The sequence below is a fragment of the Chionomys nivalis genome, chromosome 5 (genome assembly GCF_950005125.1).
Source record: "Chionomys nivalis chromosome 5, mChiNiv1.1, whole genome shotgun sequence".
NCBI lineage: Eukaryota > Metazoa > Chordata > Mammalia > Rodentia > Cricetidae > Chionomys > Chionomys nivalis.
The window spans coordinates 35,866,399-35,889,634 of record NC_080090.1 but is presented as its reverse complement, the minus strand read 5'-3'; positions in this window follow the sequence as shown (position 1 = coordinate 35,889,634).

Below are 23,236 nucleotides of genomic sequence, written 5' to 3'. Positions count from 1 at the left end.
AATTCTCAATAATCTGCAAAGGATATAGATGTGTTGGAAGAACTTGATGATGACCATGCCCTGAAGCAATCAGAGGTATTTAAGCCTGAACCATGACATGATCAAATGATGTGTTTGACACATTACTCTTCCTAGTCAAGCGCAGGGGGAGAGCAATTCAAACCCAGAGTCAATAAACAAACATGCAAAATAGAGAAAAGGCCATTATAGTTGCTTAAGCAGCTTGATTTAGAGTCACAAGAAGGAAAGTAATGGAATAATGACAGACAAGTGGGTCAGCTGAGAAACATACTTGGACAGAAAAGAGGAAAGCAAAAAATGGGTTTGCTGGATAAACAATCGAGTTAGAGACTAAGACAGAAACTGCTGAGGGATTAAGAAATTAGCCACATATACTGAAAACTGCAAGGTGAATGATACGCACAGATTCTTGGGCACACACCCTCACCCGGGCACACTTACCTTATCCATGTTTATCTTAGTAGCATTGCTCATAGGAGGAGAAGGATCAAAATACATGAAAGAATTATACATATTTAATTTACATCTAAGTCTGAATTTCCCATGGCTGCCTTTCTGTCATTTTGCCATTTCAAAGAATAGCATCCCAGGGCTTTTTATCCCAGCGCTGTGGTAGTACCCTTTCTGAGAGAATAAATCCGAAGTAGTGTTGCCAAGAGCCAGTGACATTTGCCATGTTTGAAAAGGCCTCATTTTGAAGAATGATTATTGATTCTTTTTCACATTTCAGATCACTCCTCTGATGCTGCCTTTTTCTGGCCCTGGTGTGCGACCCTCAGCTGTGTTCCTGGCTCCCTGACACAGAAGTTCACCCGCAAAGAACGCACTGTTCTTCTAAGTGGCACTCACCCTGCGCCTGTCCAAGGAAAAGTCACTGTTTCTCTGAATATTTCATCACACAGAAAAGCTTCTCCAAGCCTCGCCTGGGTTGTTGGGACATGGAGAACGCACTGGCAAATGAGCACATGCAATGGTGCAGTGTTCAGAAAGAGGTACCTGGGGGCATCGCTACACTCATTGGGGTAACAGCTCAGATCACATCATCCTACCGTGAGCTTGAAACCCTAGAGCAGAGCAGTGTGGGAAGGAGATAGTAGCAATGACATACATTATAACTACACACAGTTGAATATCAAGGAATACAAAGGCGAACTGTGTTTGGGGTTCCAAATATTGAGATCAGCCTCAATATGAAGTACTTGACTATATTTATACTCCAGTAGATGGAAGGACCAAGAAGAGTTTTCCTCCTGAGATAGCTTCTATAATAACTGAGAAAATCTCACCTTGACTTAGGAGCCAGTTAGACATAGTCTTCTCTAGATTGTGTTGCTTAAAATTATAATATAGAAAACTCCCACAGTAACAATAGTTAACATTTTTATACATGCTCTTTTTTTTATTGATTTTTATTGAGCTCTACATTTTTCTCTGCTCCCCTCCCTGCCTCTCCTCTCCCACCTTCAACCTTCTCCCAAGGTCCCCATGCTCCCAATTTACTCAGGAGATCTTGACTTTTTATGCTTCCCATGTAGATTAGATTGATGTAAGTCTCTTTTAGTGTCCTCATTGTTGTCTAAATTCTCTGGGATTATAGTTTGTAGGCTGGTTTTCTTTGCTTTATATTTAAAAACCACCTATGAGTACGTACATGTGATAATTGTCTTTCTATGTCTGGGTTACCTCACTCAAAATAATGTTTTCTAGCTCCATCCATTTTCCTGCAAAATTCCCTAAAATGTTCTCTATAAATGGCATTTTACAAGGATGAAGGGCTGATTTTTGTTCACTACAGTTCTCAACAAGGTGTGGAAAGAAAGGAAGGAAATGCTGTTAACCATATCTCTTAAAGTGTTTTTTTGTTTGTTTGTTTGTTTTGTTTTGTTTTTTAGGGTATACAGCAGCAAAACTCACATCTGAGATGTCTATGTGGAGAAACTAGGTTTCAAATATGTGCGTAGCCATGTCACATGATGTAAATTGCTGGGCATGGGGTGCAGGCTATGTTCAACATTTAGAAGGAAAGCTGGTGCTTATATCTAAACTAATGTTACATGAACACTCTCCTGATGCACTGGTTAGTGACTAGGCGTTGCTAAGGAAAATATTGTGAGGCCATGCTGTTCCAAATCCCCCAGCACGAATCACATCCTCTGTTGGCAAAATCAATGTAACTGGTACCAAAGTATGGGCCTCTAGGGAGTCCTGCTGGGAGAAGCTGTGTGGTGCTGCAATTTGAATGGTGTCCCTTCCCACAGGCTAAACCAGAAGAGGCATGTTACCGAGTGGTGCATCAGTATCAATTACATTCTTGATCAGCATAGAGAAACAGAACTTGTCTGCCAGTGATGAGACATGGCATCAACGGTCTGGGTTTTAACGACTGGCACATGCATGACATTTATCATGGTTACGTTCAAATTTATTTTGCACATCAAACATAATAGTTAAGAGCTTTGGGCACTGGGAAATTTTTATTGAGTGATTGCTCTGTGCTTGGCATTGTATTAGGTGCTGGTGAATGTACCACAGTCAAATTTATGTCTCACAATAACTGTAATATATTTATTCTGTATTACTGGGCTTTGAGATGTTCACTTTCTTTAACAGCGTTGCAGGGCAAGCCAATGGCATGCTGTCCAAGCTATGATCATCTCTTCTCAGAGGCTGGAGACTGTCTAAAGTTAAATCAGCATTACTCTCTTGTTCAGACTCTCCCACCTACCCATCCAATCCAGAAATATTTATCAAACAAGTACTCCAAGTATTGAAACCATCAACAAATTGGAAGTATATAATCTTTCTCAAAATGAAAATAAATGTTCATATGAAAAGTTGACAGTAAACTAAAGCTGTGCGAATAAACACCTAAACATACTTAGGATGGGGCGATGATGAAAAGCTTGGGGTATTACAAGAGATTTAAGAGGGCTCTGTGCAGTCCAGACCACCAGAGACGCCTGTGAGCAGCAGGCACTGCAGCTGGGTCCTTAGGTAAGCAGTCATTAGTGTCAAAAGAACCTGCCAGCAGAGGAAACAGTATGTGCAAGGCCAGATTGGAGCGGAGGCTGGCTGGTAGGGATCCAGCAACAGGAAAGGCCAGTGCCACTGGGCTGTGGAGAGCAGGCAGAGAGACAGCACACTGACGAAGCAGACAGAGTTGAGCTCATGAAGAGCCCCAGAGCCCACACAGATGGCCGAGAAAGAGAGGGATCAGCTCCCTGGCTAGGCGTATTATCATAGATTATGGGGAATGAAATGATGATGGAGGCCCTGGTTCTGGCATTATTATTATCAATTTCAAATGTAATGCGTTAATGTAAATGTGTTAACTCTTTGTGACATTTTTCTTAGGTCTATTCTGATTTGTAATGTAATGTAAATGTACATGTGTTAACCCCTTGTGACATGTTTTCCGATTTATTTTGATTTGATGATTAGAGAGAATAAACTGGTCAAAACAATGAAAGTCGAAAAATTAATGAAGGCATATTTTACAGAAGAGTGAGTTAGGAGATGCAATAGTATAGAATATTAGATACACAGGATGCATGGGCTACATCATTTTAGGCTATCAAATTGCACTAAGATAATATGATCCAATCTTTTACAATTAAATATTGTTTAATTCACTTTGAGGCTCCCAGTTAGAGTTAATGTCTCTGATTAGTCTACAGTGCCCTCTTGCAGTTCCTCCCAGCGTTCCAAACACACTGATCATAAAGACAACAAAACAAACAAAAATCCCCACTTAGATTTCCTAACTCCAATCACGAGCCATACAGAATCTGAAAAGCCTCCTGTTAATAAAAATCATGTGTTGAACAGCCATACACTGTGTCAAACTATCCCTGTTTTAAGCCTTAAGAGCTTTGCTAGCCACAACTTCAACGTTTCCAAATTTTAATGAAAATCTGAATAGTAACCAACTTAAATAATTTGCAAGTAGTTCAAGAAACAAGATCACACAACTGGTAAAACCTGAAACAAGGCTCTGATGCTTCTTTCTTCAGTGTCAATACACAACAGAATCTCCAACAGAGCAAGCCAAAGAGCAAATTTCATGGTAAGACTTCCAGTTTTCCAAACTCACCCAATCCTAGAAGGTGTTATTGTCTCTGATCCACGAATAAACATCCCCTTGCACTCTGAAGTCAGTGGAAACATCTTTCCTACCATGAGCACAGATACCTGCACAGCTTGCTTTCCCTTTCCCATCCCAAGACATCTATATAGACTAGCCCACTCTCTCTCCTGCAGGGCTTTAGTCCAGACATGGCCTTTAGGATTCCAATCTAAGTCTCATGTACCTTCTTCCTAAATACCCCCAATGCATAGTATTCCTCCATGCTGAGCTAAACTTTTGCATAAGCAGCACCTGATTTTGAGACACCTCATTACAACAGAAGCAAAACAGGTACAAATGGACCAGGCTGACACAGGTCCTATCTACCCTGTTAAGTGAAGTAAGACACAGGCCAGTGAAGGTTGCTTTGGGTGCTAAAAGCTCAATGCAGCAGACAGATCATAGCATGATTCTTGACAGGTACTGGGAGCCAAACCACACTATTGATTTTTTTTTCCAGGCAGTTATGTAAAGAATCCTATAGGCCAGACCAGTTCAGGAAGAAAAGGTCTGGGTAGTCTGTGCCTCTCAAGAGCACAAAGACTGGGAAATGCAGACACTGGTTCCTGACCTGGCCTAGGTACATCTGCAAGTCAGATAAGCATATGAACAATAGAAACCTGGTGACAACACTGTACCAGAGCAGTGGTTCTCAAACTTCCTAATGCTGTAACCCTTATGTCGCAGTGACCCCCAGCCATGAAATCATTTTCATTGCTACTTCATAACTGCAATTTTGTTACTGCTTTGAATTGTAATGTAAGTGACCCACAGGTTTTCTGAGAGGCAACCTTTGAACAAAAGAAAAATATATTAACTTTCTACAGACGACTCTGGAAAAGCGCTGCAAAAGAATGCATTAAAACTTTTTTACAGCCTGACTGGTAGGGACACAGGACTTGTAGGAGAAGATAACGATTCGTAAGCATGAAGGGATATAACTCCAGGAAATTGGACAAACAGAGCACTTTAAATATAAATTGATCCATTGGTAAAGATACTGTGAGAAACTGTGTGGTGAATATTCCCTGCGGTCAGTGCATGCGTTTAGCTGAGGTGAAGACACAGCTTGTTGTAAGCATGAAAGAATCCCTGAATGACTGGGGAGTCAGGCATGAGCTTCTTTCTGCAGTCAGCTCATGATCTCATCAATGACCTAAGGACAGTGACAACCTCTTCTATGACCTGCAGAGGTGAGTGAAGAAACAGAGATTACAAAGTTAAGTCATTATTAACCAGTGAGCACAAAACCTCTCTAACAGCCCAACACCTCCAACAATATTAACTTGGGAGCATTCTTGGCACATCTCCACCTGTCCCTTTGTCTTTAGTTAGCAGCATTGCTGCCATCTTGAATATGCTCACTCTGATTTCTTCCCATTCTCTCACTGAAAGTGTTCTTCTCAAAGTTTGTTAAAACTGCCAAATTCTCCAGCTGTCAACCCTTGTGGGATTCTGTTATGTACCTTCTGTCCATGGTAATTACCGTCCATTGTTCTTTAGAGCAACCCTGTCAACTTCGTTCTTTTTCCTTCCATAGCTTTCTGTCCCTAGGTTTCTCTCTGGGGTACCTGTGGCTTATTGGTTTCTGCAATGCTCCAATTCTCTGGCATGGCTCCTCCTCCTCCACTCTTCATGGATGCTATTGCTCTGCATTCAGTGGCAGTGACAACCTGGAATGATTGATTCAAGAGTAAGAGAGAGGCTGACCCAGGTGGAGTCAGCTGCTATCTGTTTCTGCGAATTTTGGACTGGATATGAGAAAGGCTGTCTCATTGGATAACAGTGTTCCAGAATAAACTAATGGGAATAGAATCAAGTTAGCATGTACACAGAAGAGGCGGTTCTGGAGTATGAGAGTCAAGCACAGAAAAGGCAAGGAGGTGGGGAAGGAGGCAGTTACTGCCAGTGTTGCATGTCTATATCTGCCCTTCAGGGAGCCCTCCCTCAACTATGCCTCATTTCCACAGACAGTAAGGAAGAAAATGGCAATATTTAATGATGATAGCATGGGCCAGAAAGAGATTAGTGTTGCCATAACGTTAACGATTTGGGAAAGATATCTTTGAAAGCAAATTCAGGTACTCTCCCCACTGAAGGCATGAAGAAGGCAAATAAGTAGCACATTTATTCTCGGAGCATCTTAAAGCTTACCTGCTTCCCTCCCTCCCCTTTCTCTCTTTCTAGTTTTCGTAGAAAGTCTAAACATATTTTGTATATATGAATATATTACAAATCATACACGGACCATTCAGACAATTAGAAGCACAAGAGGGGCTGAGGACGTAGCTTACTCTTTAAAATACTTGCTGTGCAGGTTTGGGGTTTAATTTCAGTTCTCAGAAACTATATAAAAAGCCTGGCATGGTGGACCATACTTGTAATAGTAGTACTGGAGCTGTGCAGTGGTGGCACATGCCTTTAATCCCAGCCCTCGGGAGGCAGAGGCAGGTGGATCTCTGTGAGTTCGAGGCCAGCCTGGTCTACAAGAGCGCGTTCCAGGACAGACTCCAAAGCTACAAAGAAATCCTGTCTTGAAAAAAAATAATAGTGATGGGTACGGGGATGAGGAGAAATATTATGGAATATCATTTTAAGATGTGTTACATTCATTTATACTGTGAAGCATTTGTTTAATGATGGAAAGGTGTGTTGCATTCTTTTATGCTGCATTTGTTTAACTCTGTGAAGCTGTGCTATTTTGCCTGTCTAAAACACCTGATTGGTTTAATAAGAAACTGAATGGCCAAAGGCAAGGCAGGAGAAACTATATGCAGGGACTGGCAGTCAGAGAGAAAAAAACAGGAGGAGAAATCTGGGAGTAGAGATAGAAGGAACAAGAAATGTAGGAGAGGAAGACTTGCTACAGCTACATAGCCAGCCACAAAGAAAGATGTATACAGAATAGAGAAAGACAAAAGTTCAGAAGCAAAAGATAGACGAGAAAAATTAATTTAAGAAAAACAAGCTAGAAACAAGTCAAGCTAAGGCCGGGCAATTATAAGAAAGAATAAGCCTCCATGTGTTATTTGAAAGCCTAAGAGTAAAAAACCAACCAACTACAGAGACAGACAAACCTCTATGGCTCACTCACCAGCCAGCCTTGTATACTTGGATGAGCTCTAGTTAATTAGAAACTCTGCTAAACAAGCAAACAAATAAATAACTATGAAACATGCTCAGAGATGACCCAGTGAGTAAAATTTTGCCACGTAAGCTCAAGGACCTGAGTTTCACCAGTAGTACCTACATTGAAAGCTTGTTATTTCCGTTCCGAGGAATTGGAGACAGGATTTCTGGGGCTTGCTGGACACGTAGTCCAACCAAATCAGTGAGCCCTAAATTTACTGAGTCTTTCTCTCCAACAAATAAGGTAGAGGATTGTTGAGGGAGACCCTTGAAGTCCACCTCTGGCCTCCACATGCATGCACACGTGTGCATGTCCACTCCCACACATATGCACACACACATGAATACACACACACACACACACACACACACACACATGCACAAAAGAAACAGAAGAGACTGAAAACGGAAGTGGCTTCCCACAGTGTCTGTGCTCTTTTCAGCACAATGGGGATTTTTCAGCATCTTCAGTTACTTTGTTTTATCTTTGTTCTCTCCTTCCCCTTAAGAGGTAGATTTGGGGCTACCTTGATAGTTTCTTTAAATAAGCACATCTCATTCATTTTATTAACAATAATCAATGTATACACAAACAGAATTAGGACCATGTTTTATAAAACACAAAGGAAATTAAAGCAACATCCGACCCCAGTGGAGGTGCTCCCCTCCTCATGGGAAATCATGGAGTGCTTGTTACCTCATCATCTGGTGCTCAGCCTCATCTGCCCATGGCATCACCTGGGCATCTCTTCAAATGGACACTTATCAGAATCTTAATATGTACACAGGTCTTCTATGGTACAAATCGGAGTTGAAGCCAAAGCCCATTGTCTTACTGGATACATTCTTGGTCTTGACTAGTAGTAAATACAGTATAGGTTGCTTCCTAATCAACTCAAGATAAGCTGTTATCCTTCTTGAATTCTTATTACTAAGCTAACATACAATGCAAAATTCAAATACTAGATACGTTAGTGTCCCTTTTCATTGCTGCGACCAAATACCTGTCAAGGCAGAGCTTAAAGGTTTTTTTTGTTTGTTTGTTTTTGTTTTTTTTTTTTTTTTTTTTTGGAGACTCAAGGTCTGATCATTTATTTGTTACCCTTATAGACTTATTTTTTACTGGACTCAGACTTAGAAGTAGAAGCTCTCAGCGAGGACAGTCTTCGCCTCTTGGCAATCTGTTCCTGGCGCTTTTCTTTGGCTTCCTTCATTCTCTTGGCCAAAAGTTTAGCATATTCTGCAGCCTCCTCCTTGTTTTTCTTTGTTCATTGCTTCTTCAGAGCAATACGCCGGCGTTTGTGTTGCAGGACACGTGGAGTCACAAGACCTCAGAGTTACAGAGACACAGAGCTCATGGCAGAGAAGGTGTGGAGGTCAGAGGCAGCCCATTCACTCCTGAGAGCATGAGGTAGCATGAACAAGGGAACTCAGGTTGTTTTTCCTTTTCTCCCAATTTGTTCAAACCAGGGTCACATTCCACAGATGGTGCCACAGTCAAAATGGGAAATGCTCTCCCTGACACGACCTGGGTGCATCTCTTTAGTAATTACACATCCAGTCAACTCAAGGGTGCAGAGTTCTTCTCAGACCATGTACATACCCAACATACAGTTACAATAACACTTGATCTACACCACGCTGATAGTAAGGACATGAGATAACGTTCTATTTCCCCTTTGTTCCTTTGTGAGTCTTCCTATGAGGGAACAGATTTGAATACACCCACCTCTGGACATCTGGGATTTTACACTTTAAACCATTTACTTTCTCCCTTGTACATCTTGTTTGCTTGTCTTTGGTCTCACCCATTCAAAGGAGCTCGTGATACTGTATAAACATAAATGCATCCTGTTTGATTCATGTAGCAAGTCATTTATCTCAAGTAATGACTTGTCATTTTTTTCTTTCTGAGACAGGGATTCTCTGTGTAACAGTCTCAGTTGTCCTGGAATTTGCTTTATGGACAAGGTTGGCCTTGAGCTCACAGAATCCTCCTGCCTCTGCCTTTTGAGTCCTGGCATTAGAGGCATGTGCCACCATGCCTGGCTATGACTTGTCCTTTGAACTTCACTTCTAACTTTGAAATTCAGCTGAGTGAGTGTTGAGTAATGGCAGCAAAGCAGAGGGAATGTATTGCTGTTTCTGTGTTAGAGTAGGACCTGAATCTGAATCCTAAGCTCCCTTCACTGACTGGTCCTTGATAAATTTCACGGATCTCATCAAGCTTCTATTTCTCTTAGATAAATATTCCTGATATTATCTCACTAGTAGATTTTCAAAAGGATTAAATGAGATAACACAGCTAAAAGCACTGTGCAGACACCAGGAGACCATTCAAACTTAAGTGGCTCCTTATGATTCCATACTATTAGAGAGAATGTGGTGCTTAAAACTTAAAATAGATCTAACTATTGTCTTTCATATCAGTAAACTTAATTCCAACTTACAACATTGATAGTCATATGCACTAAAGCACAGGTTATCATTTTGCGGTTTTCCCCTATCAATGACTGGTAGCATCGTAAGGTTTGAATGCCCTGCTCACTTTTCTGTGCAATGACAATAAGAATTGCCTTTTATGCGGACTGACCTATTCATTCTGTGAACTCTATTATCCAGTCTAAACAGGGGCTTTGGATCCATCCATTTGTCTATTTGTTACCAAATTCATTCCTTTTATTTCTTCTCCTTTACTCTGTATTTTAGAGGGTGACATTTCCCAGGCTTCCTTGCCTGTTGGCATTGTTTAGTAAGCCTTATGCAATAAAAACTTACTTTAAAAATATATAGCCAAATTTGTCAACCACTTACTTTACCACCTCTGGATTTTTATATTGATTAGGAAAGATCTTGTTCTATACAGGAATATAAAAATAATCTGATATATTTTATAGTCTACTTACAATAGTAATAAAACAAAGTTATACCACATGTTTATAATCTCAGCCCTCAGGAGGGTGAACAAGAGAACAGCGAGTTGAGGACCATTGTGGGCTACATAGTGTGACTCTGTCTCAAATAAACAAGCAAACAAAAAACAATAAAGCAGGAGATTTTTTTTAACATCCCAAGAATTTATATCTGTATATCCTTTGGGATATCTGCTACACTCCCAAATGAAGTGTTCCAACTTCACTTGCTGAATAATTTAGTAATCTTATTCCCTTTTCACGATGTGGAAAGCTACATTCTGCATATACACTTGATCTGCACTATTCTGTTTCAAAAGACGACCTAGCCAGCTATGTCTATTGCTATTTTAAACTTTTTATGCTACTATTAAATCCAGAAATTTCTTTTCCATGAGGCTTTAAAACATAGTGATGCAAAGGTCCTGTTTCATCACCATATTTCCTCATCATGACGTTGATATGAAGCTATTTGGACCTAATGATCTTTGGAATACAGAGTAGCTGTTCTTGCAGACTGTTATATTATTTGAGGTGTGTTTAAGTTATATAGAAACTCCTAAGTAAAGATTACTAGTTAAATTTTGTTTATTTGATCTATATTTATGTGTATATTTATTCAATTGTCTTTAGTTTTTTTCTAAAATCATTTGGTTTGTGTACGTGTGTGTGTGTGTGTGTGTGTGTGAGAGAGAGAGAGAGAGAGAGAGAGAGAGAGAGAGAGAGTTCTGTGTTTGTGTCTCTATGCTTTTTTATCTTATTTTCTGGAATTTTACATGTTGTGATGGTCATTTGAGGAAATTAAAATATTTAGATGTTTTTAAAGACTCATTTATAAAGTCTAATTTTGTTTCATTTTTAAAGTCTGATATACTAATTGTTATGTATGATATCACTTCTTCAATTTTATTTGATCTTATTTTATTCCTCGTTCTCTTTTAGTTAAATGCCTCTTCTGGTTTCTAATTTTAAAGAAAATAGGGAGCCAAGCAAGGAGAGGTGTTAGCTTTATTTGGAGATGCCTGATAATCACTAAACAGCAGCATAGTGGAGTTTATATGAAGAGAGGAGTGTGTCTTCTAAGGACAGAAAGCTTTTACCTCATAGCCCAATTCCAGGCTTTCCAGCTTCTTGTAGCAACACTCACAATACCTAAGCTACCAACAGCATCACTGCCTAGACAAGCCATCCTTCGTGTTGAAGAGGTATGCCAGTTAACCTTCAAGTCCCACCTTGACTGGGTGTGGAGTCACCTAGAATGCTTACCTCTGAGCATGTCATGAGGATGTTTCCCGAGAAGATTAACTGAAGACAGAAGATCCACCCCAAATGTAGGTGGCATCTTCTCATAGGGTAGGGCATAAAATAATAATAGAATAAAAAGATACAGGGCAAGAAGGCAGTGGAGCATCCACTTCAATTCTGCTTCCCGTAGGCACAATATACCCACTTACCTCATACATCTGCTACCACGCTTTGCTTACTGTGATGGATTGCATCATTTCAAGCTGTGAACTATAGTCAACCTTCCCTTCCTAAAGTTTCATAAGAATGAAAAAGTAACTAGGTATCCCAAGTGCTGGCATTTCAGATGTGTCTCTGCACCAGAGTCCAAGTAAGGCCTTGAGAAAGAGTAAAAGGAGAGAAATGGATGAAGAATGATTTATATTTCAACATCCTTCAACTGTGTGGGTAAAGATACCATTTCCCATGGTTAATAAGAAGGATAATTCATCATGAATGATCCATATAGTTTGTTCTCTAATCCCATTGGCTTCATTTTTGAAAACTGTCGTCATCCATGTTTATGTGAATAACATTGAAGGTATATTTTGTGCACAGCGCCCCTAATTATGTGGAATTCTCTTTTAGGTATGTAATTACACATAAATATTAAAGGAAATGAAGTTACATAGCTTATATTATTCTTTGTAGGCAATGTGCCCTTTGAAAATTTAACAGTGTCTTTGGGTCTTTCTGACAGATGTAGGTACATGTATATCTTAATAATTTTATATAGTATATCTTGGGATATATGTAATTAAGTGAATGACTTTTATACTGCCAGTATTTAAACTACTGTAATTCTATTATAACCAATGAGGTGTGACTATGTTACTTCCTACAGTTTGTACATACTTGTGAGACTGTCTTTATATTTGTGTAATGAACATATGCTTTTGAGAAAATGTCACCTTTAATAACCTGCCAGAATACACATTGTTCTAACCCTCATTTCTTATGGTCCTCCAGTTTTATTAATGTCACTGAGAGCTGAAAGCCATGATACTTAAAATATATCTGAGTGTCTAATTGTGATGACAGTCACTTATGTATTCACTTTTCATTTTTGAAGATTTTACAATTTGATTTGTCAGCATTCTTTCCTTCTCACTACATGTATAGCCAAAATATCTGTGAAATTTACTTTTTAGAATTATAGTTAATTTTGTCATATAACTATTAGTATGAATATAGCCAGTTGCAGCAATCCTTAATTTGGCAAGCTTTTTATTTCATCGTTTTTTACTTTCTTTGTCTTTGAAGGATGCCTTTGTACATATGTTTATTTGGCTCTATGATGTCATAGTAGACCATTTTTATTTCTTTTGTATAATTGAAGCTTATTAGGAATATTTACTCTTTTATCTACCAAGCTCCCAACATGTGTGATTCTTTTCCGTTGTTGTACTTTTATTGTTGGTGGGAATCTGTGTGTCTGACCTACTTCTACAATATCAATACACTAAATCTGTTACTCCATAGCTTTAATGTAATTCTTCTTATTTGATAAAAACATTTTCACCTTCTCCTCTTTTAGGTATAGCCAGAAAAGGAAGAAAATATTGAGGGAATTCTGCCCACCATAAAGGAGGTGGTCTTCCCAGAGTCAGTCCACAGCCTTACTTCACTAGACCTGTGGACTAATATTTTCATGTGGAAATAATACAGAAAAACATGATGAAGAGGGATGAAAATGACCTAGAAATCCAGGATTTGGGACCAGATTCATTACCCGGATAAGCACCTGACTTACCTCTTTATAAAGAGAAGGATAAAATGAATATTTCACAGTGAGAATGAGGAAAATATATCAAATAAAATTCTTCCCATCCATCAATGCCCTGTTCATGTCTCTAAGATGAGAGATACACAGTTTTTCATGTTCATCTTTGAAGCTTGCTGTGACTTTCTACTGTGTGTATCTGTTCTACTTGTCACTAAATTAACTTTGGAGGGAATATATTTACAGTTAAGGTTTCTTATCACTGCAGAGGCTGGGTTCCTAATGAAATCCCACTTCTAGGCTCCCAAGGGCAAGGTAACACCTTTGTAACAATGTTTCCTCTTGCATTCTAATTTCAGGGATGCAGCATACAGTTTGAGATGAATTCAATTCTACCTCTCAATTAAAACAAATATTCTGAATTGTTTTTGTCATGAATTCTCTTTACTATTCCTTTTTTTTACCTGTAAGATGTTTACTAACGAAGATAGTTTTGTAAAAGTAAAAGAGAAATAATATGCAGTTTTTCCTCAATTGGTAACTAAAAATGCGTTTCTCTTCATAGATAGATTCAATGTTTGACAGAATTAGGATACTTTAGTTCAAATCCTTCCTTGCTACCTACCATTTTCTAGACTTAAATACCTGATTGATTGGCAAAGTGATTGATTTTGCTTTTTGAGGCAAGATCTTGCTATGCAGCCTAGCCCAGGCTGTTCTTGAGCTTCCGAGTCTCCTGCCTCATTCTCCATAATGTAGGGATTACATGTGTGTACAAACGCACTTTGTTTATTATCCAGTGTCGTGGGTGAGGGGTGGAGTACTGCTCAGAGTCTAAAGATGTATTGAATGTGCTGCCTCTGATTTCAATTCTTATTTCTTTGACTGTTTAAACTGAAGGTTGAGATCATTTTATAGGTTTATTCTCCAAATCACCAAATACATTATAATCATGACAGGTTTGTTACCAAGATTGCATTGTTGTAATATTTTATTTTCTTGTGAAAATAAAATGATAAATTACTTTATATCCTCACATGGTCAGTATTAACCTGGATTCGCATGTATAAATTCTGAGTGTTCCCTTGACTCTCTTTTTAATGATATCAGTTGTTTTTGATTGTTGTTTGCATTTTAAGCAGTGTGTGCATGTGTGTGTGTGTGTGTATGTGTGTATGTAACCATGCAAGGTCTCACATACATGCATGCACACTTAGCAATACCTGAGTGTGTGGATTCAGGAGTTTTTGTACATGTCAATTCTCTCATTCTACCTTGTGTGTTCTGGGTCCAAGGGATCAAACTTGGCAACAAACTCTGTTATATGCTAAGTCATCTTACCAGGACCTCAAATTAGGGTTTTTTTTTTCAATATTGAGTGATGCTTTTTCTCTGCTTCTTTATTTGTGTATATGATTGGGCGTATAGATTCAATTGTAACCTTCGTCCTCAGAAGTTTTCTTGGCACATGTGACAATGACTATTGTCATATCAGTGAGCACTGAGGCCATGCTCAGCTGGTAGAAGGTACGAGTCAACAGAGTTTTACCTTGAGGTGTGTAAGGAACACATATGGACAAGGAAGTCTGTGCTCCACAAGGAGAGCCTCAATTCACCCCTCCCCATTAATTGCCTCCTCATACTCACATCAGAATCCCCATGTGTTAGAACAAGATTCCCCTGGATTTGAACCTGTTGAAAATGAAGCAGCTTCAGGCCCAGCAGGAGAATTATGGCAGCCACTCTGTAATCCTCCACTGTTTGTACAAACAGTCTTTCAGAGTTTCCTCACAGTGTATTCATGGGTCTCATGGTTCCTTGGCCATATTAGGTTTGGGGATCAATGCTACTTCATTAGTATAATATCTTCAAAAACAAAGCCATGATGGTGTCCCTGGTCCTGTGCTGCAGCCAAGGTCTGTGTTGATGTCTGTGGTGTGTACTGGCAAGGCAGACCATGTTGAGATCCGTGGTCCATGCTTACAAGGGTCTACAAGAATGTCCACAATCTGTACTTCTGCCAACTGAAAAGGGCAAGGAAGCTTCTTTTGCAGTGGTATTGATGACTGTAGACTCACAGTTGAGAATAAGAGAGATAGAAGGTGACAATCCCCCTCCTCTCCAGTCCCACCAAAAGAAACTGTCTAGACTGTAAGACATCAAGGGAACTCTGAAAAACTGTGAGAGGGATGTGGAAATGTAGTTTTTCTTGGTTGATATCTTCTTGCAGATGTAAGGGTTTAGGAAGACTTAGTGTTCTTTATTTCTTTTTTATTTAGCTATACATTTTTCTTCATTTCACCCCTTTCCTCCCCTCTCCCCTTCTACATCCTGTGACCCCCATACTCTGAATTTATTCAGGAGATCTTGTCTTTTTCACCTTCCTATGTAGATCCGTATATGTTACTCTTAGGGTCTTCTTTGTTGTCTAGGTTCTCTGGTGTTGTAGACTGCAAGCTGGTTTTTCTTTGTTTTATGTCTAGAAGCCACTTTATGAGTGAGTATATATTATATTTGTATTTCTGGGTCAAGGTTACCTTACTCAATATGCTTTTTACTAGATCCATCTATTTGCCTGAAAATTTCAAGATGTCATTATTTTTTTACCACTGTGTAGTACTCCATTGTGTAAATATACCATATTTTCTGTATTCATTCTTCAGTTGAGGGGAATCTAAGTTGCTTGCAAATTCTATATATTCCAAATAATGCTTCTATAAACATAGTTGAGCACATGTCCTTCTGGTATGATTGAGTATCCTTTCGGTATATACCCAACAGCAATATTGTAGGGTCTTAAGGTAGACTGTTTCCTAATTTTCTAAGAAATTTCCATACTAATTTCCAAAGTGGATGTACAAGTTTTCACTCCCACCAGCAATGGAGAAGCATTCCCCTTACCCCACATCCTCTCTAACATAAACTGCCATCAGTGTTTTTGACCTTGGCCATTCTTACAGGTGTAAAATGAAATCTCAGAGATGTTTTGATTTGCATTTCTTTAATGGCTAAGGATGTTGAGTATTTCCTTAAGTGCCTCTCAGTCCTTTGAGATACATCTGTTGAGAGTTCTCTGTTTAGATCTGTACCCCATTTTTATTGGATTATTTGTTCTTTTGATGTCAAGTTTCTTGAGTTCTTTGTATATTTTGAAGATCAGTCCTCTATCTGATGTGGGGTTGGTGAAGATCTTTTCCCAATCTGTAGGGTGTTGTTCTGTCTTGTTGACATGTCCTTTGCTTTACAGAAGCTTCTCAGTTTTAGGAGATTCCATTTATTAATTGTTGTTCTCAGTGTCTATGCTACTGTGGTTATATTTAGGAAGTGATCTTCTTTGCCAGTGCATTCATGTGTACTTCCCACTTTCTCTTCTGTGAGGTTCAGTGTGGTTGCTTTTATTTTGAGGTCTTTGAGTTTTGTGCATAGTGATAGAAGTGGATCTACTTCCATTCTTCTGCATGTTGATATCCAGTTATCCCAGCACCATTTGTTGAATATGCTTTCTTTTTTCCACATCATATTTTTAGCATCTTTGTCAAAAATCAGGTGTTCTTAGGTATGTAGATTGACATCTGGATCTTTGATTTTTTTCCATTGGTCCTCCTGTCTGCTTTTATGCAAAAACTAGGCTGTTTTCATTACTGTAACCATATAGTAGCATTTGGTTTGTGATATCTCCAGAAGTTTCTTTATTGTAAAGTATTGTTTTGGCTATTCTAGGCTTTTTGTTTCTCCATATGAAGTTGGAACTCAGTTTTCTTTAAGAGATTGGGCTCTGGGTATTTGATTATGCTCCAATGAGTATATTGGTAACACAAAGTAGACCAAGTATTTTTTACTTTTCTTTTCTTATTTTTCTATGGGACATTACAAGGGGGTGGGTATACATGGGAGGGCAAGGGAATTGAATGTGATCAGGGTGAATTATGTGAAATTCCCAAATAATAAAAATTTTATGTTAGAAAAATACTCTAGATTTATTTGCTCCTGGTGATAGACTTTATTGCCTTTTCTTCCAATTTCAGAATAATTTTTTCATCTTTCATGGAACTTTCGAAATAATCAAGAGAGAACTATTTATGCTGAATGAAAACTAATTCAGAAAGCTCACCACTTCCAGCCTGAGTGAGGCCATTTAATAAAGATTTTCTATGTGAAGTTCCAAGGCACAGCCACATATGATGTCTATTTATTCATCTCTCATTTTTCCTTGTGTGTGTGTCTGTGTGGTGTGTCTTTACAGAAATATGTATAAATACTGCCTTCATACTGCCTTGTCCGCGGATAGATACTCATCTCTCTAACATCTCTACTAAATTTCCTCTTATTGTCACAGAGCTGGTTTTAACTCACTATTCCTGTTCTGCAGTTCTGAACCTAATAACCTCCATCTTTCATGACTAAAACTTTTACTAAGTTTTTTATTTGAAAATACTATTTTCTGATTATGCAGTTATTCTTCACATGCATTAAACAATCATATCTTGATAAGTATAGGAAGTAGCGTATCCCTGAAGGATGTTTGTCTTCTTCTTCTTCTTTTTTTTTTTTTTTGATTGAGCTCTACATTTTTCTCTGATCCCCTCTCTGCCTCTCCCCTCCTCTTTCAACCCTCTCCCAAGGTCCCCATGCTCTCAATTTACTCAGGAGATTTTGTATTTTTCTACTTTCCATGTTGATTAGTTCTAGGTAAGTCTCTCTTAGTGTGATCATTGTTGTCTAAGTTCTCTGGGATTGTGGTTTGTAGGCTGGCTTTCTTTGCTTTATGTTTAAAAACCACCTATGAGTGAGTACATGTGATAATTGTCTTTCTATGTCTGGGTTAGCTCACACAAAATAATGTTTTCTAGCTCCATCCATTTTCCTGCAAAATTCAAAATGTCGTTATATTTTTTCAGCTGTGTAAATCCATTGTGTATCTTCAGGAACAGACCCTCATTAGCTTCCCTTAGGGGCAGAGCCTCGTCCTATCTTTAGTACCGTGTCCATAAGAACAGCTCAGACCCTGTGCATATGGGCTTTTCACAGCTGCCTTTGCACACTGCCAATTATGTAATGCCAAAGGTTGCCTTCAGGCTCTGCTCCGTGGAAACTGGTCTTGATGTTGGGATCTCCCAACTGTATTTTTCATCAATCAGGTTAGTGGAGTTTTCCAGGGACAATTAGGTGGGTTTAAGTTGCTATTTGAAATGAAAGCTCGGCTGATTGCAGGTTCAGCCTCACACCTCTGTCTTCCTCTAGTCCCTAACTTGAGAGGTTTAAATGCGTTTTTGTTGTTGCTTGGCTGTCTTGCAAATCCATCTCTGATCACCTGCTCCTTGTAGATCTCTCCTTCTTTGTTGTTGTGTCACTTTGTTGGACTCCTAGCTCTGGCTTTGATTAGCATTCAAATTGCTGTTCTCATTTCACTGAGGAAGTGTCTTCAGTTTTGCTAGGATGCCAACTTCTTGATGTCTTATTATCTTCTGTTGACAACTCCCAGCACACATACTAGGCTTTGCTGCCCCACTGAGTCTGTGGCTGTACCTTCTCCTTTTTGTTCCCTGGCATCTGTTTTGTGTTGCATTTTCCCTCTGTTTCACTGTTAGGACCACCATATAATTTATCATTTATAACAAGACAATTTTGAAAGAGAAGGCACTAGGATAATAAAATGGCTCAATTTTAAAAATCTAACAATAGACAAGTTAATATGATTATATTAAAGACCTATAAAAATAGTTTAAGAATCCTAAGCAAAATATCAGTAAGTAAAATTCAATGATATATTAAAAAGATGATATGTCATGAGCAGGCAAGTCTAATCCGGGTCTATAACTATTGTTTTACATTTGAAAATCAAAGGACATCATTTATACATCTACAAACATAGGAGCCACGTGATCATTGTGACACACAGAGAACAAAAGTTGTGACAGCTTTCTCTAGTTATTAACATTAAAAGCATGAAGGGAATGAGCCCCTGGAAGGTGTCCATTATGAAAACATACTTTTTGAAATACTGATTTTTGACACTTGATGTTAGAAATGAGACAAAAATGGTTTCTTTCTGTTTCTATTTGACCTGGCACTGGCAGTCCCATCAGATGCAATCAAGACAAAGAACAAGTTCTAGGTGTGCCCTAATGCTTCTTGAGAGGTGTTGGCCTGCTTGGTTTTATCCAATGAAAAAAAAAATCTATTTGATGGCCTAAATATGAAATGCCCTCATGTACTCTTATATTAAAGACCAAATCTTTAGTGCTGTCACCAAACTGGAAGAAGTAAGTTACCAGAGCCGGGCGATGGTGGCGCACGCCTTTAATCCCAGCACTCGGGAGGCAGAGGCAGGCGGATCTCTGTGAGTTCGAGACCAGCCTGGTCTACAAGAGCTAGTTCCAGGACAGGCTCCAAAACCACAGAGAAACCCTGTCTCGAAAAACCAAAAAAAAAAAAAAAAAAAAAAAAAAAAGTGTATTCTTGGTGTATATGCTGTCCTGCCTCTCCATGGTCTAAACACAATAGAGGCAGATGACCACGGACAGGAATAAGTGGCACTGTGAGACAAATTAAACATTTCTCTTTTAGAAGTTGTTCAGTTATCTTGTCATGGTTACAATGGGTGATTTTTATTGTCGTCGCGACTGGATGTAGAATTGCTATGAGGACACACGTAAAGGTTTAACTGAAGAGGGAAGGATTGTGATTCTGGACTCAATAACAAAAAGGCAAAAAGGGAGCCAAGCACAACATTGTCTCTCCCTGATGCCTGAATATGGATGCTATGTGACCAACTGCTTTACATTCCAGACACCATGACTTCCTCCTATGATGGACGATACTCTCAAACTATGAGTCTAAAGTACACTTCCCTTCCTTACATTTCTTTTGTCAAAGCAAAGACAGTAGTGACAAGTGAGTGATAAAAAGTTCACTAGACTGCACGATGGACAAAAAACACAGATCAAAAGATTGTGAAAGTTACAGGTTCATCTCTACCTTTGGAATTTTTGTATCCTCTTAAAAATGATATATACTCATAATTATATTCTTTTGTTTACAACTGCTGAAGTGTTAGTAGAACAACTTGAAATAAGCAAATAAAAGTAGGAACAAACCATAAAATAGTTTTGTGTTTATAACATATCATGAATAAGAAAGCCACAGTGGATCAGCACACCACTCACAGAGACAGGATGACTTGCCATTTCATTTCTTTATCTATTCTAAGTGTGTCTACTCTCCACTTTGTCACGTTTGTTAGAGGATCATTTGACTGGCAAATAATAGTTTCACGAGCCTTCCTGATTATAGTTGGGTGGCTACATACTAGAAGTAGCTGCGATTATAGTGCTGAGAACACCACATCAGAAGGAATTAGCAGAAACTGACCACTCTTCTCTGATCAGACTGCAGAAACAGGCTATCTGCATTAACCATTGAGAGGGAGAACTTGGTGCAATTATCCTAGAAACAGGAACAGAGTGACGGTTACTGCTAGTCATGTAATAATGTCATGTTTATGGGATTAGAAATGCTTTAACTCTCCTGGTTTCTTGTAAGTTTGAGCAGTGATATGTAGTGCATCTACTCACCTTAATGCATAAGATGATTTATGTATCTTTTCACATATTTTTAGAATACATGTACTTTTAAAGAAATTAACAGAAAAATAATATTTTATATCTATCATATTAATGTTTTCATGTATTTGTGAAAATTTATGTTTCTCTCTTGTAATTTTTTCCTGGTTGATAACTTTTTTATTATTTTTATTGAGCTATACATTTTTCTCCCCTCCTCTCTCTTTCTCCACGTCCCCTTCTACACTCTCCGGTGACCCCCATTCTACCAATTTACTCAGGAGTTATTGTCTTTTTCACCTTCCTATATATATCCCTCTTTTAGGGCCCTATTTGATATCTTGGTTGTCTGAGGTTATGGACTATAGGCTGGTTTTTTCTTTGCTTTATGTCTAGAAGCCATTTCTATGTGAGTATATATTATATCTGTCTTTCTGAGTCAGGGTTACCTACTCAATATGCTTTATTTTTCTAGATCCATCCATTTGCCTGCAAATTTCAAGGTATCGTTATTATTTTTTTAACCACTGTGTAGTACTCCATTGTACAAATGTACCACATTTACTTTATCCATTCTTCAGAGAGACATCTAGGTTGTTTCCAGGTTCTGGCTGTTACAAATAATGCTGCTATGAACATAGCTGAGGATATATCCTCATGGTATGATTGAGTATCCTTTAGGTATATATGCAACAGTGGTATTGTAGGGTCTTGAGGTAGATTGTTTCCTAATTTTCTGAGAAATCAACATATTGATTTCCAAAAGGGTCGTGTCAGTTTGCACTTTCACCAGCAATGGAGGAGTGTGCCTCTTACCCCACAACCTCTCTAACATAAGCAACTGTCATCAGTGTTTTTGATCTTGGCCATTCTTATAGGTGTAAGATGGAATCTCAGAGTTGTTTTGATTTGCATTCCTCTGACGGCTAAGGATGTTGAACATTTCCTTGAATGTCTTTTAGCTATTTGAGATTCATCTGTTGCAAGTTCTCTGTTTAGGTCTGTACCCCATTTTTATTGGATTATTTGTTCTTTAGAACAAATTTTGTTCTTGAGTTCTTTGTATGTTTTGGAGATCAGTTATTTGTCCAATGTGGTGTTGGTGAAGATCTTTTTCCAATCTATAAGCTGCCATTTTGTCTTGCTGACTGTGTCCTTTGCTTTATAGAAGCTTTTCTGTTTCAGAAGGTACCATTTATTAATTGTTGCTCTCAGTGTCTGTGCTATGGTGGTTATATTTAGGAAGTGATCTCCTGTGTCAATGCATTCACCATTGATTATGTTACATGATCTGATAGTAAATTCAGTTTGGCATTCTTTGTCAGACAATGCCTTTGTTTGACCTTCATTTATTAAATATAACTGATTTTTAGGGATTCTATATTATAGAAGTTGAGATAATTAACACATGTGTTACATTATATTTATTGGTATGTTGTGAATAACTAAATTTTATTTTGTAATTTAAAAAATATGTTGTAATTTATTAAGTATAGTCATTATTTCATACAATATATTTTTTAATCTTACCCTTCCCTCAAATGGAATTTTGTATCATTAATCCAAAAGCTAATCCTCCTTTTTCCACTTACCAATAGACTGGTTATAGTAGATCAAAAGACTTTGATTGACTATATTCTGATTCTCATAGTTTCTAATCAGAAGTCTGCAGTTATTCAAATACTTATTCCTCTATGTGTAAGTATAATTAATGGCTAATATGCTCTGGTTAGTTTCAACCTTTTTCCATTGACTCCTTGAAGCTACTAATGGTGTTTTCCAATGTGTTTTATGATGTGGGAGTGATTTCTTTTTAATCTGTTGCTTTCATTGGTTAATTAATAAAGAAACTGCCTAGGCCCATTTGATAGGCCAACCCTGGTGGGTGGAGTAAACAGAACAGAATGCTGGGAGAAAGAAGCCGACTCAGGAGTCGCCATGATTCTCCCACTTTAGAAAGACGCAGGTTAAGATCTTTCCTGGTAAGCCAGCTCGTGGTGCTACATAGAATATTAGAAATGAGTTAGATCAATATGTAAGAGCTAGCCAATAAGAGGCTGTAACTAATGGGCCAAGCAATGTTTAAAAGAATACAATTTGTGTGTTGTTATTTCGGGGTATAAAGCTAGCCGTGCGGGCAGCCAGGTGCTAGGAACTTAGCCAGCCGCTCCCACTTCAACAGTTTTATATTGAATATTCATGGAATTTCTATATAGATAAACGATTGGGTTTTTAGAATAAATTTTTAAGTTTGGTGACATATTAGTCTTTAAGTATTTTACTCATCCTTTCCTTCCCTTTCTTTAGTAACTCCAATTTTCTGAAAGTTTGAAAAAATGTTACCTGGTAAATTTAACTATAATCTATTTCTTGTGTTTTATTTTCTAGTGACCTATCTTTCTATTTAGTGGTTTTTTTTATTGTTATACTGCTATTAAACACATTTGTTGAACATTTTACTTTAGGTATCATATTTTAC